The sequence below is a fragment of the Ceratotherium simum genome, chromosome 13, assembly GCF_057802395.1.
Source record: "Ceratotherium simum simum isolate JZ-2026a chromosome 13, ASM5780239v1, whole genome shotgun sequence".
In the NCBI taxonomy this organism is placed as follows: Eukaryota; Metazoa; Chordata; class Mammalia; order Perissodactyla; family Rhinocerotidae; genus Ceratotherium; species Ceratotherium simum.
Genome location: NC_141912.1, coordinates 34,994,489 through 35,014,062, shown reverse-complemented (window position 1 = coordinate 35,014,062; position 19,574 = coordinate 34,994,489). Strand labels below are relative to the sequence as shown.

The 19,574-nt window shown below is 44.7% G+C and overlaps 1 pseudogene; it reads right to left on the bottom strand.

The window, feature by feature from the left end:
• Nucleotides 1-185: 185 nt before the first annotated feature.
• On the bottom strand, nt 186-18,031 carry LOC101387123 (17S U2 SnRNP complex component HTATSF1-like; annotated as a pseudogene).
• Between the last annotated feature and the right edge of the window lie 1,543 nt (nt 18,032-19,574).

Genomic DNA, 19,574 nt, shown 5'->3' with positions numbered 1-19,574 from the left:
TTACTTCAGGCCAAAGAAGTGGCAGCATTGGTTTTAGGGAGGGGACTATTTCATTAGTAACCAACCCGGTGGAGGAAGGTGGCCCCTGGTTAAAATGGCAGATGCATCAAGGGCTGGGAACCTGGCTGTGCAGCCTCAGGCGCTGGTCCCAAGGGCTACCTTGGCTCTCCTTGCGTCCCGCGCCTTCAAGCTGCTCCTGGGATTGTCTCGTCTCCTTCAGCAGCAGCGTCTTCGCTCCTCTGCTTGTAGCCGTCACAGTCCCTTGCTGGAGGGCTGTAGCACCCACCCCGTGGGGGCAGGGGCAGGCCAGGCTCATCCATTTCCGTGTTTGACTTGGAGCCTTCCTGCTGCCCCGCCTGTACACCTCGTTTTAACTCAGACTGTAGACCGGAGAGACACGCGGGCGCTTTTAAGTCCTAAAGGGGAAGGCGCAGGCAGTCGGGAACGTGGTAATTGGGGGATGTTTCCTCCACCCTACGTCTAATCCTTCCTTCCTAGGTCCCGGCGAGTGGTCGAAGGAAAGCAGTTTCTATTCCCCGCGTAGGCCCTCTGGATGCGGGCCTCTCCTGCCGAGCCAGGGAGGGGAGGGTCCGCGGGGTGCGGAGGCGCCACATGCAGAGCTCGGCCCGCGTCCTGAGGCCAAGCTGGAGCGGCCGGGCCGGCGGGCTCCTCCGATTGGCTGCCGCGGGGCGGGGCGTGGCAGGGCTGGCAGGAGCTGCCCTCTCCCGTTCCCGCCTTTTTTGGGTTCCGCCCCATCTCCGGGAGCGGCGCTCTGATTGGCTCTGGGAACCATATCTCAGAGCTGAGGCCTTGCTGCTGTGGGCGTCTTGGCGCCCGAGGCTAAAGGGCAGGGGAGGGCGGGGAGCAGTTAGCGACTGAGAGCGGCTCCTGATTGGTCCAGGCGTCTCAGGGGCGGAACCAGGACAGTGTCCTTAAGTGACCTCACCCCGCGCCAGCGCCACTTTCCCCCTCCTCTCGGCGTCCTTGTGGGTTTACCCGGCCTGACTCTCCGCCCCAGACGTTCCCTGAGGCCTGCTAGGCGGTGGTGTGCGAGGTCTCCCCGGGCGCCCGCCCCGGAACGCTCTGCCCCTCCACCGTCCTTTCCTGCTTCTCGTTCCTCACCCACCTACTCTCCCTCCACCTACTAATAAGTTTCAATCTTGGATCTAGATGTTCGCACATTTGACCTGATTCCAGCCTCAGCGCGAGGAGGACAGAAGGGCCCAGGGTCTGGGACTTGGGACAGGAGAGGCTCAGGCTGCTTTGACAAAAAGAGTAGGTTCCCAGAGAAAGGTTCTCTCGATATCCCGCGAGGAAGACTGCCTCCGAGACAGGCAACGTCATCGAAAGTCAACCAATGCTCTGAGGGCAGAAGGGGTGTGCAGGCAGGGACCTTGGTTTTCGCGGTTCTCACCTTCCCTTCTATCCATCCCCGAACCCAAATGTTCAGACTTGACCAATGAGCGCAGTCTCTTGCAGGCCTCGAGAAGGGACATTGCTGGAATATGAGGAGGCTCGTAATTCTGGAACTCCGAGGCATTCAAGTTATATCGGAGCACACAGTTTTCGGGGACATTGAACTCCCCGGTATCCATAGGAACCCTCGGACCCAACAGTCCCTCAGGATGGGATGAAAAAGAGACACAATAATGTGAAAGGGAGCCGCGATACCTGTATCGACCTCCAGGGGGCAGCATCGACCAGGGGATGGAGTTCTCTGTCCGCTCCAACCTTGAGCAGTCTCTGCCGCCTTGTCTGCGCAAGAAGGCGATGAGGCTTCTCCCACGCGCCTTCGCGCTGAAGCAACTGACGGACTTTTCCTTCAGTCTAAAAGCATTCAGTCCTTGGCTTAGATGGGTCCTTGCGATCCCCAGGCTGAAACGACTTCTGACCAACATCGCCACCTCTCAAAAGATTCTGCTAACTTCTTTGTTTTTGCTGATGATGGGCACACTGGCCTCACAGACCCAGAAGCATCTGGGATCACTCCCTGAGACAGGACTGTGTCAATATCCTCCTCTTTGCTAATCTCTTAAGATCAGTGTCTGTACTGGTAGAAGGGTCTCTGTCCTTACCTAGTGTCCTATAGGAAGGACTTAGAGGTGTCCTTATGGGTTGTAACAGTGCCCCAACGCTGTTCAGAGATTGCTGTCCTTTAAAGAAATATCATTTCCCTCTATTTCTCCGCCTCTCTGCCCTTAGATTGCCCTGAGTTATTTCTTAACTGGGTCTGGAAAACATTTACTTGGTGTTCAACAGCTCTGTTTCTGCATAACATGGGGGGGCACCTCAGCATCCGTTTCAGAATGTGGACATGTGCCCTGAGGACAAAAGAAATAAGAGATATCCTCTTTTCTTTCCATCCTATCAATATGGACCTACCCATGCTCCATTTAAGAACCATGGCTTTTCTGATTTCAGGAAATCAGGCTTTAGGGGAAGCAGGCAAACTGGCTGGGTTCCAACGTAGATTCAGGGTAAAGATTCAAGGAAAGAAAGAGAAACAAGACCAAGACAAAACTTTGAGGGGAAGAATAGAAATCAGCTCTCTTCATCCTGGGAATAGTGATCACAGCAATTCATGTTGCATTTTAGAGTTTAGAGTGTTTTCAGATACCATATTCATTAAACCAAGGCATATTTATTGATCCCCTTCTCTGTGTTCTGTGTTAGGCACTGTGGATTCAGCATAGAATAAATCACAGTCCCTGATCTCATAGAGCTGCTATTTCATCTCATTGATTCACACGCCTGCCCTGTAAGGAGGTGTTCTTCCTGATTCAGATGCTTGAATAAGTAGTAAGCCCAACACCACACAGCCACTCATGGCTTGAACCTGCTGTGCCCACATTCACCTCTTGTTCCGTGACTCCAGGCTGGGAGTCATGGAGCTAAGGAAGCAGCTGACTGTAGAGAAATAACAAATGAACTCTGAGAAGAGTAAGTTGTTGGAAGGATGTTTACAGACCTGAAGGAAAACCTGAACAGGCAGGCTTTGGAAAAGACAGAAGCCAGGCCAATTCCAGGATCTGGGTAGCAGGGACTGATGGTCAGAAGGCTCGTGGGCAGGGAGAAACATGTTCTCATTGGCTCCCTTTCCACTCTGACACATGGCTGGCTCTAATGCAAGGCTCTCAACCAGGATCCCAAAGGATCTGTGAATGAGGATGGGGAAAAATTACATTTTATTTTCACTAACCTCAAACTGCAATTTAGCATTTCCTCCAGTGACAAATGTAGGCAACAAACCACAGCAGCGTTAGCAGTTCTGTGACTGTCACCAATAGAAATCACAGATGGTTTTATCTCACCTTCAAATTGTTGCAGAAATTTCAAAATGCCACATGTGCTCGTTGTTTCTTTGTGGTTATGGTAGTGCTTAGACCCACTGCCAGATCTAATGACCACACATATGTTTTTTATTTTGATAACTGTACTTCAATACAATTGTTTTCCTTTGTAATCCTATGCATTTTATTTTATGCAGTTGAAAACTATTCTGAGACTCCATGGACTTCAACAGACTGATGAAGGGGTCCAAAGCATGAGAAGTTGAAGAAGCCCTAGATCTCTGATGAGATGGTGTTCCCTGAGTTGCATTATTTTATAACCAGGGTCATTAGGAAGGTTTTCTTCATGTTTAAACTAAATGTCTGCTTGTTTAATTTCTGCCCGTATTTTCTTGTCTCCTTCATTATTACTCTGTTCAATTATTCATTCAGCAAATATTTAGGAAAGACCTTTTCTGTACAAAATTATGCTACTACATGCAAAATAATCCTCACTTGCTGTGGGTGCCCCTGGGGGCTCCCAATCTGGTAGAGGAGCTGGACTGTTTACTCACCTGGGCCACACGGGCTGCAGCTTACCAAGGGCAGGGCGGAGGGAGGGTTGCCTGGGTGCAGGCAGTAAGAGGGTGTGTTGTCTGTAGAGAATTTTAAAATAATACTAAAACCGACTTTTTATCGTTACCATGCACCACCAATTCTACAACAATGTTAGTGACAAAATACTCCTCCCCGTGGTGCAGCCCCTCCCAATCCACCTTGCTTGGTGTGCCACTGCACGCAGGGGAGTTTAACCACATCCAGTTTACACACACACGCACACATACACACACACGTAGCCTTTTGAGACTTCCCTTTCCCCTCCTCAACTCCCCCATCCCAATTCTCACCTCACTCCACTTGGGGTGGGATCTGCAGAGCCACTGGACCAGCCTACTCCAAGGTGAGGGTCCCAGCCCTCTGTCTAAGCCCCGTGCTGACCCTTCTTGAGTGACAATAATGTAACTGCCACATATCTAGTGCTTACTCCCTTCCAGGCACTGCTTCCCCCCCCGCACTGTGCTGCATTTCTTCATCGAACATTTCTTTTTCTATTTGACTGATGTCATCTCTTTATTATTTCTCCTATTTGCTGTGTTTGAGTTTGATATACTAACTTTTTTGTAGTGTCTCAAGATGAATCTCAAATCATTGGTTTTCAGCCCTATCTCCTTTTCTAACATATGGATTTAATGATATAAATTTCCCTCTAAACACTATTAAGTTGTATCTAACAAGTTTTGATATGTTTTATCTCTTTCTACTATTAGTCAGTTTAAAAGATTTTCTAATTTCTCTTGTGATATCTTCCTAAATCCAAGGATTATTTAGAAGTACATTGCTCGATATCTAAGCAGTTCAATATTTTCTTATCATGTTATTATTGATTTATACCTTTCAGAAAACATATACTGAATGGTTTCAATCTTTTGACTTTTTTTTGAAGCTTGTTCTGTGACATGGCATGGGGTAATTTTGGTAAATAAAATTTGATATACAAAAAAAAATGTGGATTCTTTTGCTGTGGGGGAAAGTATTCTATATTTACCAAATAGGTCAAGTTGTTAATTGTGTTCTTCAGATGTTCTATATCCTTACTGATTTTTCCTCCTTTTTTTTTTTTTTTTGTCCTATCAGTGATGGAAGAAGATGTGTCTTCCACTATGAATGTGAATTTTTCTATTTTTCATTTAGTTTTGTCAAATTCTGTTTTGTGTATTTTAACCCATGTTTTTGGATATATATTACATTGGGTTTGGGGAAGGGAAGGAGTCATGAGTATTCGGAACTGTGATATCCCATTGTCTCTCAAATGGAATTAGGATCAGGGTTCAACTTATCTTGAAGCTCAGGATGTGGATCAGAGTCAGGGGAGGTTGACAGTGCTGCTGGGGCATGGGGTCTGGTGGGAGAACCCCAAAACACAGCTACATGGATGACCATGAGCACTCAGGCTCCAGGGCTCTCATCCAAGTGCCTGAGGACCCTCGATATAGATCACACGTAGGAGAGGGAGGGACAGCAGCTGCTTGAAGGGAACATGGATAGGCCAGGCCTGGAGCTAGTAGTCAAGAGGCGGGAGGTCCACACATCTGCACAGGGAAGACCTGAGAAGACGCTGTCCTCCCATTTACATCCCAGAATCCCATGCAGGGCCTCCCTCTAAGGACAGGGCAAGGGATCACTCCTTGGCCTCTGGTTGGCCTCATTAATAGTCCAGCGTAAGTCCCGCAAACTTAGCGTCTGTAGGCATCGTCACCAGCTCTTCTTTATGCCCCTGTGCTTGAGCCCCTTGGCAGCTGCTTTTGATAGTACATGATTTCTGTTCCTCCTCTCCAGATGTACCTCACATTCAAGGATTTCCCATTCTTCAAGAAAATTCTGGATTTCCTGGTCATTCTGAGGTTTGATTAACTAGACTGAAAGCCTCTCTTTCAGTCTGGTCCTGAATTTCTTTTTCCTCCTTGACTTTCTGAAGACGTCTAATAGTTTTCCTTGGAAGTGTCACTGTCTCCATTTTTATTCCTACGTTTTCTCTGCAGCCACAGGGCTTCATCTACGGGCTGCAGAGAGCTGACACCTAGTCTGAGCTGCTAGAATTGAGGTGAGTAAGGAGGTCCCAGAGTTCAGAAATGTGTTTTCTAGTCTCCAGCCACTATTAAAGGCCCTGGATGTGATTGAGTCAGACCCACCCCACAAAGTTTCCTATTTGACTAACTCAAGATAAACTGATTTGAGACTTTAATTATATCTGCAAAATCCCTTCCCAGAAGCACCTAGACTAAAATTTGATTGAATAACTGGGAGAGGATATGCTACTGATCAACTAGGGCAGTGATTCCCAGGTCCCTGGGCCCCGCATTTCCAACCGCAAAATGTGAGGTTGTTACGTTTCTGCAGATGACCCCCCAACCCCAGTTCATTGCCTGAGTTATGTAAATGGATCCAGCAATATCCATTGGGTTTGGCATCTGAGGAGTGTCTTTAACTTAGTAAGAGAGGTCTGAATGGAGGGTTAAGGGAGGAGACGGTTTCAGAGGGTGAAAGGGCAGTTGGTGTGTCTTGCTCTTTCTGAAGCACAGATGGAACCTGGATGCCAAATCCTCTGTTGGCCTCAGGGGCACTGAGGAAAGCCTCTTATCCTCTCAGCCTTTCCTCCCTTTCTCTTGAGGTCTCCTCGACCTGACAATCTATAATCCCATCCCATGCTTGGGCAATGATTTGATGGCCAGCAAACCACCTTCCATTGAGGATTTAGGATAATCAGCATCCTCCACATTCCTCAGGGACACAGAGTCCATAGCAGCTGCGTGCTTATCAAAGAGAAGGAGCTTCCTATTCTGTCCAAACTAGGAACACTCTACTCAAAGGTCTTCTCTGATCTCGTTCAGCACCAATGGATCATCCTCAAAATCCATAGGATGAAGCATACTTTTGATGATGACAACTCACTTATGGTGCATTCCAGATGCCCCAGCTCTCCTCCCAACTTTCCAGTCCAACTGCTTTTGTTGAGGAGACAGCTTCTTCTTGTAGTCTTTGCACTTCTTTTTTGAGGCATCATATTCTTCCTTCAGTTGAAACTTTTGTTTTGTAGCCTCTAGTTTCATCTTCATCCAAAAGCTTTAATGTGGGCCGGCCCCGTGGCTTAGCGGTTAAGCGCGCGCACTCCGATGCTGGCGGCCCAGGTTCGGATCCCTGGCGCGCATCGACGTACCGCTTCTCCGGCCATGCTGAGGCCGCGTCCCACATACAGCAACTAGAAGGATGTGCAACTATGACATACAACTATCTACTGGGGCTTTGGGGGGAAAATAAATAAATAAAATTATAAAAAAAAACCCAAAAAACAAAAAACAAAAGCTTTAATGCGAGATCTGCAGATTCCCTCTTTAAATAACGGCAACACCCATCTCTAAGATTTCTTTGGGGCTGGCCTGGTGGCGTAGTGGTTAAGTGTGCATGTTCCGCTTTGGCGACCTGGGGTTCGCAGATTCCGATCTCGGGCGCGCACTGATGCACCGCTGGTCAAGCCATGCTGTGGCGGCATCCCATATAAAGTAGAGGAAGATGGGCATGGATGTTAGCCCAGGGCCAATCTTCCTTGGCAAAAGGAGGAGGATTGGCGTGGGTGTTGGCTCAGGTCTGATCTTCCTCACAAAAAAAAAAAAAAAGTTTTCTTTGCATTGACCTTAAATTCTTCTGAGGATCTCTCATGATAATGCAAAATTTGGATATAAGCTATATAAATTCATCCACGGTAATTGCAGGCAAACCAGACATATAATACATTTATATTTCTATCTTCTTCAACATGAAACCATCTTGAGTCCACCTTTCTTTGTCACTCCTCTTTTTGGGATCAGTTGAGGTTTTTCTTTGTGGAGGTTCCTCTGCATCCCTAGCATCGACATCTCGTACGTTTGCAGTGGAGCTAGACATGGCATCATTGGAGAAGCCATAATTGGCCTAATATGTAGCAATGAAACCTTCCGTGGTCTTGGGGAACCAAGCCTCCTCATCCAGATCCCACTCATAGGGGGTGTCAGATGGCTGCTGCCTGAAAGAATCCATTTTTCTACTGAGATCTTCTTCGGTGTCACTGTCCTTGGCGTCTCCATATAATTCTTGCATTTGCAATGCTCATCAAACTCGTCGTTCCCATCCGAGTGGTTGCCACTCCTGTTTCTAACCCAGCACAGGGGCAATGTCCAGGTGAGCAAAGAGGCTGCCCCGCCAGGCCTGGGAGCCACCACCAAGCATATCTGAGGCGACTGCCCAGATTCTGTTTTAAACATTTAACACACTAAGTCGTTGAATCATCACGGCAACCCTGTAAGGTAGGTACTATCGTTATTTCCATTTTAAGGAAGAGGAAATGGCGGCCCAGACACCTTGCCCAAAGTTATAGAGAGCTCATGTATGACAAGGCTGGGATTTGAATCCAGGCAGGTCTGCTCTAGAGGCCACATCCTTAGCCACCACTTTTTACAGCTTCCAAGAGACTAGTGAATGAAATCCAGCCTGCCTCCCATCCCTGTTTTTATCATTTAATAGTGAAAATGTAAACTCCCAGCCCACCTACTCTATTGCCTTGTTGTCTCCACGACGCTCTCTCTGTACTTTCTGGCCCTGACCCAGCCCTCCACACACCCCCTCCCTAAGCCACCCTTATGCCTTCTAATAAACTGCAGGTCTCATACCCTTAACTCTCCTTGGAGTGCTCCCTCCACTTCCTGGCTTTACCTGAAACTGAACTCTCCCTTGAGGGCACTACCTCCTCTGCAGCCTTCTGAAATGAGAGCTGTTTATTTTCTTATAAGTGAGGGTGTTTCCTTGCTCCGCATTGCTGCCTCCAGACTCCTCCTACCCCAACCCCCAGTTTCTAGTTTAAAATAACCCTCTGCCTCTGTGGCTCAGCCATTGGGCTAAATTGCCCTCTTCCTTCCTCTTTGCTACCATCTGCCACCTCCAGACCTCTCCACCTGTCTTAGGGGGATGCCGGCACCTAGCTGTCTATCTCTTCTCATCTCATTGTCTGCATGGAGGACCCATTCCCCACCTGGCTTCTCAACAAATTTTGGTGACTTCATTCCCAGGACCTTCTCTACTCCAAATCAGCCACCCATTCTCATTGTCACACCCTGGACCTTGTCAGCTGAAGCAGCCCCTCCTGAAGAATCACTCATTCAAGCAGCCTGCCTCAGCCCCCATCTCCTAACCTTCCATCTATTAGTCTGTCTACTCCTCTCACAACCATTTTTCAGTCTCCTGGGACCCCCAGATCAATGGTGCCTCCCTTCCAAACCATCAGCCCCTCATTTTCCAGCTTCAACTGCAGGGCCCTTCATTTCAACAGCTCTCTTGACAATATCCTGAACTCCCTTGCCCCTCTATATTTTCATCCTTGGTACCTATCTGGCAAAACCTAAACCCAAGATGAGCTCAATGATCCGTTTTCCTCAGGATTTTACTCTGATAACTCAGAAGTATTGGAGGAAGTCACAGAACCAGGAAACAGTTACCACTCCTCATTCATGATCATCAACCCTAAGGAGGCCCCAGCATCACTTAGTGACCCAACCACACCACTCTGGTCAATGGGTACTTTAAACTCCCTGATCCTGGAACCTATGAGGCTCCTCTCTCTGTGTCTTACCTCACTCTCAGTTGATGATCTCACTCTTATGTCACAGAGAAAACTGAAGACGTCAGAGGTGAACTCCCTCAGCCGCTTGTTACCAAATCCACACCGCATCTGTGCCCACCCTCTCCTTGTTCCTGCAGGTTAGAATAGAGCGATGGTTCTCTAACTTTGTGTGCATCAGAATTGCCTGGAGGGCGTTTCAATGTTTCTGATTCAGTAGCTCAGGGAGTGGGAGGATGGCTAGAATTTTCACTTGTAACTAGTTTCCTGCTGGTGCTTGATGCTGCTGGCTTGGGGACCCCACTCTGAGAACCAGTGGAGTAGACAGGCTGCCCTTCTCCTGCCCAAGGCCAGTCTCTCTACCTGTGTTCTGCATCTCTTTTCCTCAATTACCCCTTTTTTCCCTCCTGAATCTTCAGTCTCTCCCTCTCAAAACACACAAAAAAGCCAAAACCAAACCCTTCCTCCATCTCATTTCCTCCTCTGACTGCTCCCTCTACCTCTCAACCACCTCCTCCAGCCTCACTCTCACACACACAGTGCATGTGAGAGGTACACAGTGCGTGGACCTTGATTAGATCTTGGTTTGAAAAAACAAATAAAAGACACTTTGGGGTTAGTTGGGGGGAATTTGAGCATATTCTGCATATCTGATGATATTAGGGACCGATTGTCAGTTTCTTGGCTGTGATCATGGCATTGTGGTTATGTAGGAGAAAGTCCTTATTTTTGGAGACGTATGCTGAAGTATTAAAATTTGAAGCATCATGATTTCCTAAATTCTCACATGGTTCAAGAATATATACAATATATAAATAGTTGTATGTGTGTATAAATGATAGCCATTGTTAAATCTAAGTAAAGTGGTGGATATACAAATGATAATTGTACTATAGTTTCAATTTTTTTGTATGTTTGAAACTTTTCATAATAAGAAGTTGGGAAAAAAATTCTCTTTCTATTCCCTCACTTGCATTCACTCCTCAACCCTTTCAGGCTGTGTCTGCCTCTCCCACGCCACTCAACTGCTGTTGCAATAAGCTTCATGTCATTAAATCCATTTTTAAAAAATTTTTTGTTTATTGCAGTAACATTGGTTTATAACATTGTATAAATTTCAGGTGTACATCATTATACTTCTATTTCTGCATAGATTACATCATGTTCACCACCCAAATACTAATTACAACCCATCACCACACACATGTGCCGAATTATCCCTTTCACTCTCCTCCCTGCCCCCTTCCCCTCTGGTAACCGCCAATCCAATCTCTGTCTCTATGTGTTTGTTTATTGTTGTTATTATCGACTACTTAATGAAGGAAATCATATGGTATTTGACCTTCTCCCTCTGACTTATTTCACTTTGCATAATACCCTCAATGTCCATCCATGTTGTCACAAATGCCTGGATTTCATCGTTTCTTATGGCTGAGTAGTATTCCATTGTGTATATATACCACATCTTCTTCATCCATTCGTCCCTTGATGGGCGCTTAGGTTGCTTCCAAGTCTTGGCTATTGTGAATAATGCTGCAGTGAACACAGGGGTGCGTGTATCTTTATGCATTGGTGTTTTCAAGTTCTTTGGATAAATACCCAGCAGTGGAATAGCTGGATCATATGGTAGTTCTATCCCTAATTTTTTGAGGAATCTCCATACTGTTTTCCATAGTGGCTGCACCAGTTTGCACTCCCACCAGCAATGTATGAGAGTTCCCTTCTCTCCACATTCTCTCCAACACATGTTGTTTCCCGTCTTGTTAATTATAGCCATTCAGACAGGCGTGAGGTGATATCTCATTGTAGTTTTGATTTGCATTTCCCTGATAGTTAGTGATTTTGAACATCTTTTCATGTGTCTGTTGGCCATCTGTATATCTTCTTTGGAGAAATGTCTGTTCAGGTCTTTTGCCCATTTTTTAATTGGGTTGTAGTTTTTTTGTTGTTGAGATGCATGAGTTCTTTATATATTTTGGAGATTAAGCCCTTATCAGATGTATGGTTTGCAAATATCTTCTCCCAATTGTTAGGTTGTCTTTTCATTTTGTTGGTGGTTTCCTTTGCTGTGCAGAAGCTTTTTAGTTTGATGTAGTCCCGTTTGTTTATTTTTTCTACTGTTTCTCTTGCCCAGTCAGACATGGTGCTTGAAAATATGTTGCTAAGACTGATGTCGAAGAGCGTACAGCCTATGTTTTCTTCTAGAAGTTTCATAGTTTCAGGTCTTACATTCAAGTCTTTAATCCATTTGGAGTTAATTTTTGTGTATGGTGTAAGGTAAGGGTCTACTTTCATTTTTTTGCATGTGGCTATCCAGTTTTCCCAACACTATTTGTTGAAGAGACTTTCTTTTCTCCGTTGTATGTTCTTGGCTCCTTTGTCAAAGACTAGCTGTCCATAGATGTGTGGGTTTATTTCTGGACTTTTGATTCTATTCCATTGATCTGTGTGTCTGTTTTTGTGCCAGTACCATGCTGTTTTAGTTACTATAGCTTTGTAGTATATTTTGAAATCAGGGAGTGTGATACCTCCAGCTTTGTCCTTTTTTCTCAGGATTCCTTTACCTATTTGGGGTCTTTTGTTGTTCCATATAAATTTTAGGATTCTTTGTTCTATTTCTGTGAAAAATGTTGTTGGAACTTTGATAGGGATTGCGTTGAATCTATAGATTGCTTTAGAAAGTATGGACACCTTAGCTATGTTAATTCTTCCAATCCAAGAGCACGGAATATCTTTCCATTTCTTTGTGTCTTCTTCAATTTCTTTCAGAAATGTTTTATAGTTTTCTGTGTACAGCTCTTTCACCTCTTTGGTTAGGTTTATTCCTAGGTATTTTATTCTTTGTGTTGCAATTGTAAATGGGATGGTATTCTTTTTTTTTTTTTTTTTTTGTGAGGAGATCAGCCCTGTGCTAACATCCGCCAATCCTCCTCTTTTTTTTTTTTTTTTTGCTGAGGAAGACGGCCCTGGGCTAACATCTGTGCCCATCTTCCTCCACTTTATATGGGACGCCGCCACAGCATGGCTTGCCAAGCAGTGCGTCGGTGCGCGCCCGGTATCCGAACCAGCGAACCCCGGGCCGCCGCAGCGGAGCGCGCGCACTTAACCGCTTGCGCCACCGGGCCGGCCCCCATGGGATGGTATTCTTAATTTCTCTTTCTGCTACTTCGCTGTTCATGTATAGAAATGCAACTGATTTTTGTATGTTGATTTTGTATCCTGCAACTTTACCATATTCGTTTATTACTTCTAAAAGTTTTCTGGTGGATTCTTTAGGATTTTCTATATATAAAATCATGTCATCTGCAAATAGTGACAGTTTCACTTTCTTCCTTTCCAATTTGGATCCCTTTTATTTCTTTCTATTGCCTGATTGCTCTAGCTAGGACTTCCAGTACTATGTTAAATAGGGGTGGTGACAGTGGGCATCCTTGTCTGGTTCCTGTTCTTAGAGGGATATCTTTCAGTTTTTCACCATTGAGGATGATATTAGCTGTGGGTTTCTCATATATGGTCTTTATTATGTTGAGGTACTTTCCTTCTATACCCATTTTCTTCAGAGTTTTTATCATAAATCGATGCTGTATCTTGTCAAATGCTTTCTCTGCATCTATTGAGATGATCATGTGATTTTTATTCTTCATTTTATTAATGTGGTGTATCACGTTGATTGATTTACGAATGTTAAACCATCCCTGCATACCTGGAATAAATCCCACTTGATCATGGTGTGTAATCTTTTTAACGTATTGTTGTATGTGATTTGCTAGTATTTTGTTGAGGGTTTTTGCATCGATGTTCATCAGTGATATTGGCCCGTAATTTTCTTTTTTTTGTGTTGTCCTTGTCTGGTTTTGGTATTAGGGTAATGTCGGCTTCGTAGAATGAGTTAGGGAGCTTCCCCCCTCCTCTATTTTTTGGAAGAATTTGAGAAGGATAGGTATTAAGTCTTCTTTGAATATTTGGTAGAATTCAGCAGGGAAGCTGTCTGGTCCTGGACTTTTATTTTTGGGGAGGTTTTTGATTACTGTTTTGATCTCCTTACTGGTGATTGGTCTATTCAAATTCTCTACTTCTTCTTGATCCAGTTTTGGAAGGTTGTATGATTCTAAGAATTTATCCATTTCTTCCAGATTGTCGAATTGGTTGGCATATAGCTTTTCATAGTATTCTCTTATAACCTTTTGTATTTCTGAGGTGTCTGTTGTAATTTCTCCTCGTTCATTTCTGATTTTACTTATATGTGCCTTCTCTCTTTTTTTCTTGGTGAGTCTAGCTAAAGGTTTGTCAATTTTGTTTATCTTTTCAAAGAACCAGCTCTTGGTTTTATTAATTTTTTCTATTGTTTTTTTGGCCTCTATTTCATTTATTTCTGCTCTGATTTTTATTATTTCCCTTCTTCTACTGATTTTGGGCTTTGTTTGTTCTTCTTTTTCCAGTCCCTGTAGGTGCATTGTTAGATTGTTTATTTGAGATTTTTCTTGTTTGTTGAGATAGGCCTGTATTGCTATAAACTTCCTTCTTAGAACCGCTTCTGCTGTATCCCCTAAATTCTGGCATGTCGTATTTTCATTTTCATTTGTCTCCAGGTATTTTTTGATTTCTTCTTTGATTTCTTCGTTGACCCAGTCGTTGTTCAGTAGCATTTTGTTTAATCTCCACGTATTTGTGGCTTTTCTGATTTTCTTCCTATAGTTGATTTCTAGTTTCATACCGTTGTGGTCAGAAAAGATGCTTGGTATTATTTCAATCTTCTTAAATTTATGGAGACTTGTTTTGTGGCCTAATATGTGATCAATCCTGGAGAATGTTCCATGTGCATTTGAAAAGAACGTGTATTCTTCGGTTTTTGGATGGAATGCTCTGTATATATCTACTAGGTCCATGTGTTCTAGTGTATCATTTAAGGCCAATGTTTCCTTATTGATCTTCTGTTTGGATGATCTATCCATTGGTGTAAGTGGAGTGTTAAAGTCCCCTACTATTATTGTGTTACTGTCTATTTCTGTTTTTATGTCTGTTAATAATTGCTTTATATATTTAGGTGCACCTACATTGGGTGTGTAGATATTTACAAGTGTAATATCCTCTTGTTGGATTGTTCCCTTGGTCATTATGTAATGCCCTTCTTTGTCTCTTTTTACAGTTTTTGTTTTAAGGTCTATGTTGTCCGATATGAGTACTGCTAACCCAGCTTTCTTTTCATTGCCATTTGCCTGGAGTATCTTTTTCCATCCCTTCACTTTCTGTTTGTGAGTGTCTTTAGGTCTGAAGTGTGTCTCTTGTATGCAGCATATATATGGGTCTTGTTTTTTTATCCCATCAGCCACCCTATGCCTTTTAATTGGAGCATTTAGTCCATTGACATTTAAAGTAGCTATTGAGGGCCGGCCCCGTGGCTTAGCGGTTAAGTGCGTGCGCTCCGCTGCCGGCGGCCCGGGTTCGGATCCCGGGTGCGCACCGAGGCACCACTCCTCCAGCCATGCTGAGGCCGCGTCCCACATACAGCAACTAGAAGGATGTGCAGCTATGACAGACAACTATGTACTGGGGCTTTGGGGGAAAAATAAATAAATAAAATCTTAAAAAAAAAAAATAAAAAAATAAAGTAGCTATTGATAAGTATGTACTTAATGCCATTTTTTAACTTTTTTTCTCAGTGTTTTAGTAGTCCTTCTCTGTTCCTTTCTTCTTCTATACAGAATTGATGGTCTCTTTAGTTTGACCTCTGTCTGAAAGCTCTACTCTTTAACTCCCCTCCTCCCTCCTTTTATGTTTTTGATATCATGTCTAACCTCTTTTTTGTGCATTTGTATCCATTACCCTCTTATCATGGAAATAGATAATTTTTCCTATTTGTGGTCTTCTCTTTTCCCCTTAAATCAGTCCCTTTAACATTTCTTGTAGCACTGGTTTCTTGGTGACAAAATCCTTTAATTTTTGCTTGTCTGGGAAATTTTTGATCTCTCCTTCCATTTTGAATGATAACCTTGCTGGGTAGAGTATTCTTGGCTGTAAGTTTTTTCCTTTTAGCACTTTAAATATATCATGCCATTCTCTTCTAGCCTGTAAGGTTTCTGCTGAGAAGTCAGCTGATAGCCTTATGGGGTTTCCTTTGTATGTAACTTGTCTTTCTCTTGCGGCTTTTAGGATTCTCTCTTTATCTTTAATTCTGGACATTTTGATTATGATGTATCTTGGTGTGGGCCTCTTTGGGTTTATCTTGTTTGGGGCTCTCTGTGATTCCTGTACCTGGATATCTGTTTCCTTCCTTAGGTTAGGGAAGTTTTCATCTATTATTTCTTGAAATAGATTCTCTGCCCCTTTGTCTCGCTCTTCTCCTTCCGGGACACCTATAACATGGATGTTAGTGTGCTTGATGTTGTCCCAGAGGTCCCTTAGACTGTCCTCACTCTTTTTTAATTCTTTTCTCTTTTTCCTGTTCAGCTTGGGTAATTTCTTCTAGTCTTTCGTCCAGCTCACAGATCCGTTCTTCTGTATCATCTACTCTGCTTTTGAGTCCCTCTAGTGAATTTTTCATTTGCAGTATTGTATTCTTCATTTCTGATTGGTTCTTTTTTATATCTTCCATTTCTTTGTTGACATTCTCACTGAGTTCATCTATTCTTCTCCCCAGATCAGTGAGCATGCTTAACACTCTTTGTTTGAACTCTCTGTCGGGTAGGTTGCTCATTTCTGTTTCTCTTAGTTCCTTTTCTGGGGTTTTGTCCTGTTCCCTTACTTGGAATGTATTCCTTTGCCTCCTCATTTTGCCTCTTTCCCTGTGCTTGTGTCTACGTATTAGGTAGGTCAGCTACGTCTCCTGCTCTTGGATAGGTGACCTTATGTAAGTGATGGCTTAGGAGGCCTGCAGTGTGCTTCCCTCAGTTCTCAATGTTCCAGGGGTGACCCCTATGTGGGCTACGTGTGTCCTTCTGTTGTGGCCTGTTTGTTCTCTGTGTAGGCACCCAGGGAGGCGGACTTATGCTCCTGGCCAGCTGTTGTAATGCTCAGCTGCTTGTAGTTGTTGTGGGCCCTTCAGTCTCTTTATCAGGTGTGGGGAGACCCAGCACAGCTGGCTGCAAGTTCTAATACCACATTTGTGTTGCAGTATTTCTTTTTAGTGAGTAGGCCTAGGCTCAGGGCCTTACAATTGCTATAAGCCTCCAGGCTTTAGGTCTCTTGTCAGCTCTCTGAGGATTGCAGCTGGGTGGGGCTGGTCTCAGTCTCGGGAGCACCCAATTGTTTCAGGCTTTGGAAGGTGGGGCAAACCCCCTATGTGGGTCTTTGAGAAGCACAAGTCTTCTGCAGCTGACAAGCCCTGCTGCCCACAGGTCCACACACACAGTCAACACACTCCTGCCCCGTGTGCACACCCTGACCTCCTGAAGCGGACCCAGTCTCTCCACGTCAGGAGCCCCACACACTCCACCACTGCCCCACACTCTCCACCCGCTCCTTGTGCATGCCCTGCCCCACTGAAGTTGGCTCAGTTGCCTGGCTGCAGAGAATCCAGTCACCAATCTATGCAGGCCCATGAGTTGCCTGAGGGCTTGTTGTTGGGTGGGGCCAGTCTCCAGGGTGGGCTGCCTGCCCTGGCTGAGCTGGATTAAATCGGTGCTCTAGCGGGTGGGGCAGACCCTGGGCTAGCAGGCCCCAGGGAGAACTCCAATGGCTTCTGTGTCAGCACGCCCACACCAGGCCACAACAATGGCCACCGCCAATGTCCCAGTCCCTGGAGAGGTCTCACCTCTCACCGAGATGCACACAGGGCCTGTTAGGCGAGTCTCTTTTCACCAAAATACTGTGCACCTTTCTTTCTGGTGATTTTAGGTTGCTTTCTGAAACGGGTGAGTTTGCGCGTGGGCCCTTTTAAGAGCCGGTTTTAATTTCTTTGTGAACCAGCTTTTCTGGGGGTACTCCCCAGTGTTTTAGCAGCAGGCAAAGTCAGATATTCTGCCACTCGTCTGGATTGTGCTGGGTCCACAAAATGCCCACAGCGGGGGCGCTCCCCAGCTCAGGGCCCCCTGCCTCCAGGGAGGGCTGCATACCTGTGGGCCGCTCCCTGGCGGCCCTGAGGCGCTGCGGCTGGTGAAGGCGGCGTTTTTCCTCTCCAGAAAGGAGTTTCTGCCTCTTCCACCTCAGTTAGGATTGTCCGTTGTTGCAGGAGTTCCTCTCATCTAGTTTTCAGTTCTGTCTCGGGTAATTTTTCCACGAGTAGTTGTAAATTGGCTGTGTCTGCGGGAGGAGGTGAGTTCAGAGTCTGCCTACGCCACCATCTTGACTTCCTCTCCCATTAAATCCATTTTTTAGTTGTCCCCTACTTGAATTCCCACCAGTAGTCAAAGCTGTTGACCAATCTCTCTTAAAACACTGTCTTTGGTGTCCAGGACTAAACACTCTCTGGTTTTCCTCCCGTCCCTCTGGCTGCTCCTTGCACCTTTGTTGGCTCATCCTGCTCTAGCTGGCCATACTGGAGTTCATCAAGGCCTGTGAGCCCTGAACCTCTCCTCTTCTCATGCTACACTCTCCTTCCAGGGACTCACATCTGGCCCATGGCTTCAGTTGCTCAACCGGTTACTCTCAAATTTATGTCTTTCCTCTGATCTCCAGACTTGTATATCTAACTGCCTACCTGCCATCCCTCATTGGATGTCTCAAAGGTACCACAAACTTAGCTTATTTGAAAATGAATCACAGTTTCCTGTGATACTCCACAAACAGTATCATCTTCAGATCTGGACCACAAGGGCCCTGCCCTGACGCACATACTTTAGGGGGCCTCACCCATCTATCATGAACAACATTTATTAAAGGACACCTGGGCACCTCTTTCACTTGGGATCTGGCCCTCAGTGCTGGCACAGCACAACCTGAATCCCTGGACATCTGCTCTCATAATTAACAGTGTCCAGGCCCCAGAGAAATGCTTCTGCAATCTCTTGCTCTGTATCCTGGAAACAAAAGATGACTACAACCAAATTCTGTGACAGTTTGAGGATGTGCCTCTGGCAGATCCCAAGGCACACACTGTTTTTTTGGAGTGTAGGGAGGATTTAAGCAGTGGAAGCACTTAGGTAAGAGAAAATATGACTTAATTAGTATGTCAAATATTACCCCTCAAATAGCCTGGTAAAGTATCACTTCCCATTTGTGTTGAGTGTCCATTTGTTTTGCTTTTCTTTGTGTTCTAGGGATATTGATTTATGTTGTGCTGCATTCACAATAGTTGCAAATGATAGTTGAGGAACATTTTGCAATATTAAATGATTCTTATTACTGTTAAATTTGTATGCATATAGGTCTGGACATAACTTTTTGTGTGTATGTGTGTGTGTGAGGAGGATCAGCCCTGAGCTAACATCCGTTGCCAATCCTCCTCTTTTTGCTGAGGAAGACCGGCCCTGGGCTAACATCTGTGCCCATCCTCCTCTACTTTATATGGGATGCCACCACAGCATGGCCTGAGCAGCAGTTTGTCGGTGCGCGCCTAGGATCTGAACCTGCGAACCCTGGGCCACCGAAGCAGAGTGCGCGCACTTAACCACTGCGCCACCGGGCAGGCCCCTGGACATAACTTTTGTGACGTAGGATAGATTCTCTATATTGGTAAGTGGATGAACATTGACTACTAGATTATGAATAGTTTGATTTCTATAAAACTATTTAATAAAAATTTTTTAAAGTAAGAAAATAGCTTTATTTAAATTAGTTAGATTTAAAATATCAATATTTATTAATTATAATTTATATTTTGCCTTTTTCAATAGATAATTTTGAATATTTTAGAAGAAAATAACTTTGATAAACATTAAAATGATTTTAAGTTTTCTTACATTTACATATTTTGGTGAAAATACATTTAAATTTTGTAAACTTTGGCTACAATTATATTTTATTTTCAAATCCTAGATCACTGAGAATGAGTACACATTGAGATCATGAGAGAAATAGAAATTATGAATGTGGAACTCAACGAAATAAGCTGAAAATAAAAAAGAAATAGAATATCTTCAAGGAAGCAATTTACTTAAATTTTTAAAAATTGGGAAAAGAGGGCGGGCCCTGTGGCTTAGCGGTTAAGTGCGCACGCTCTGCTG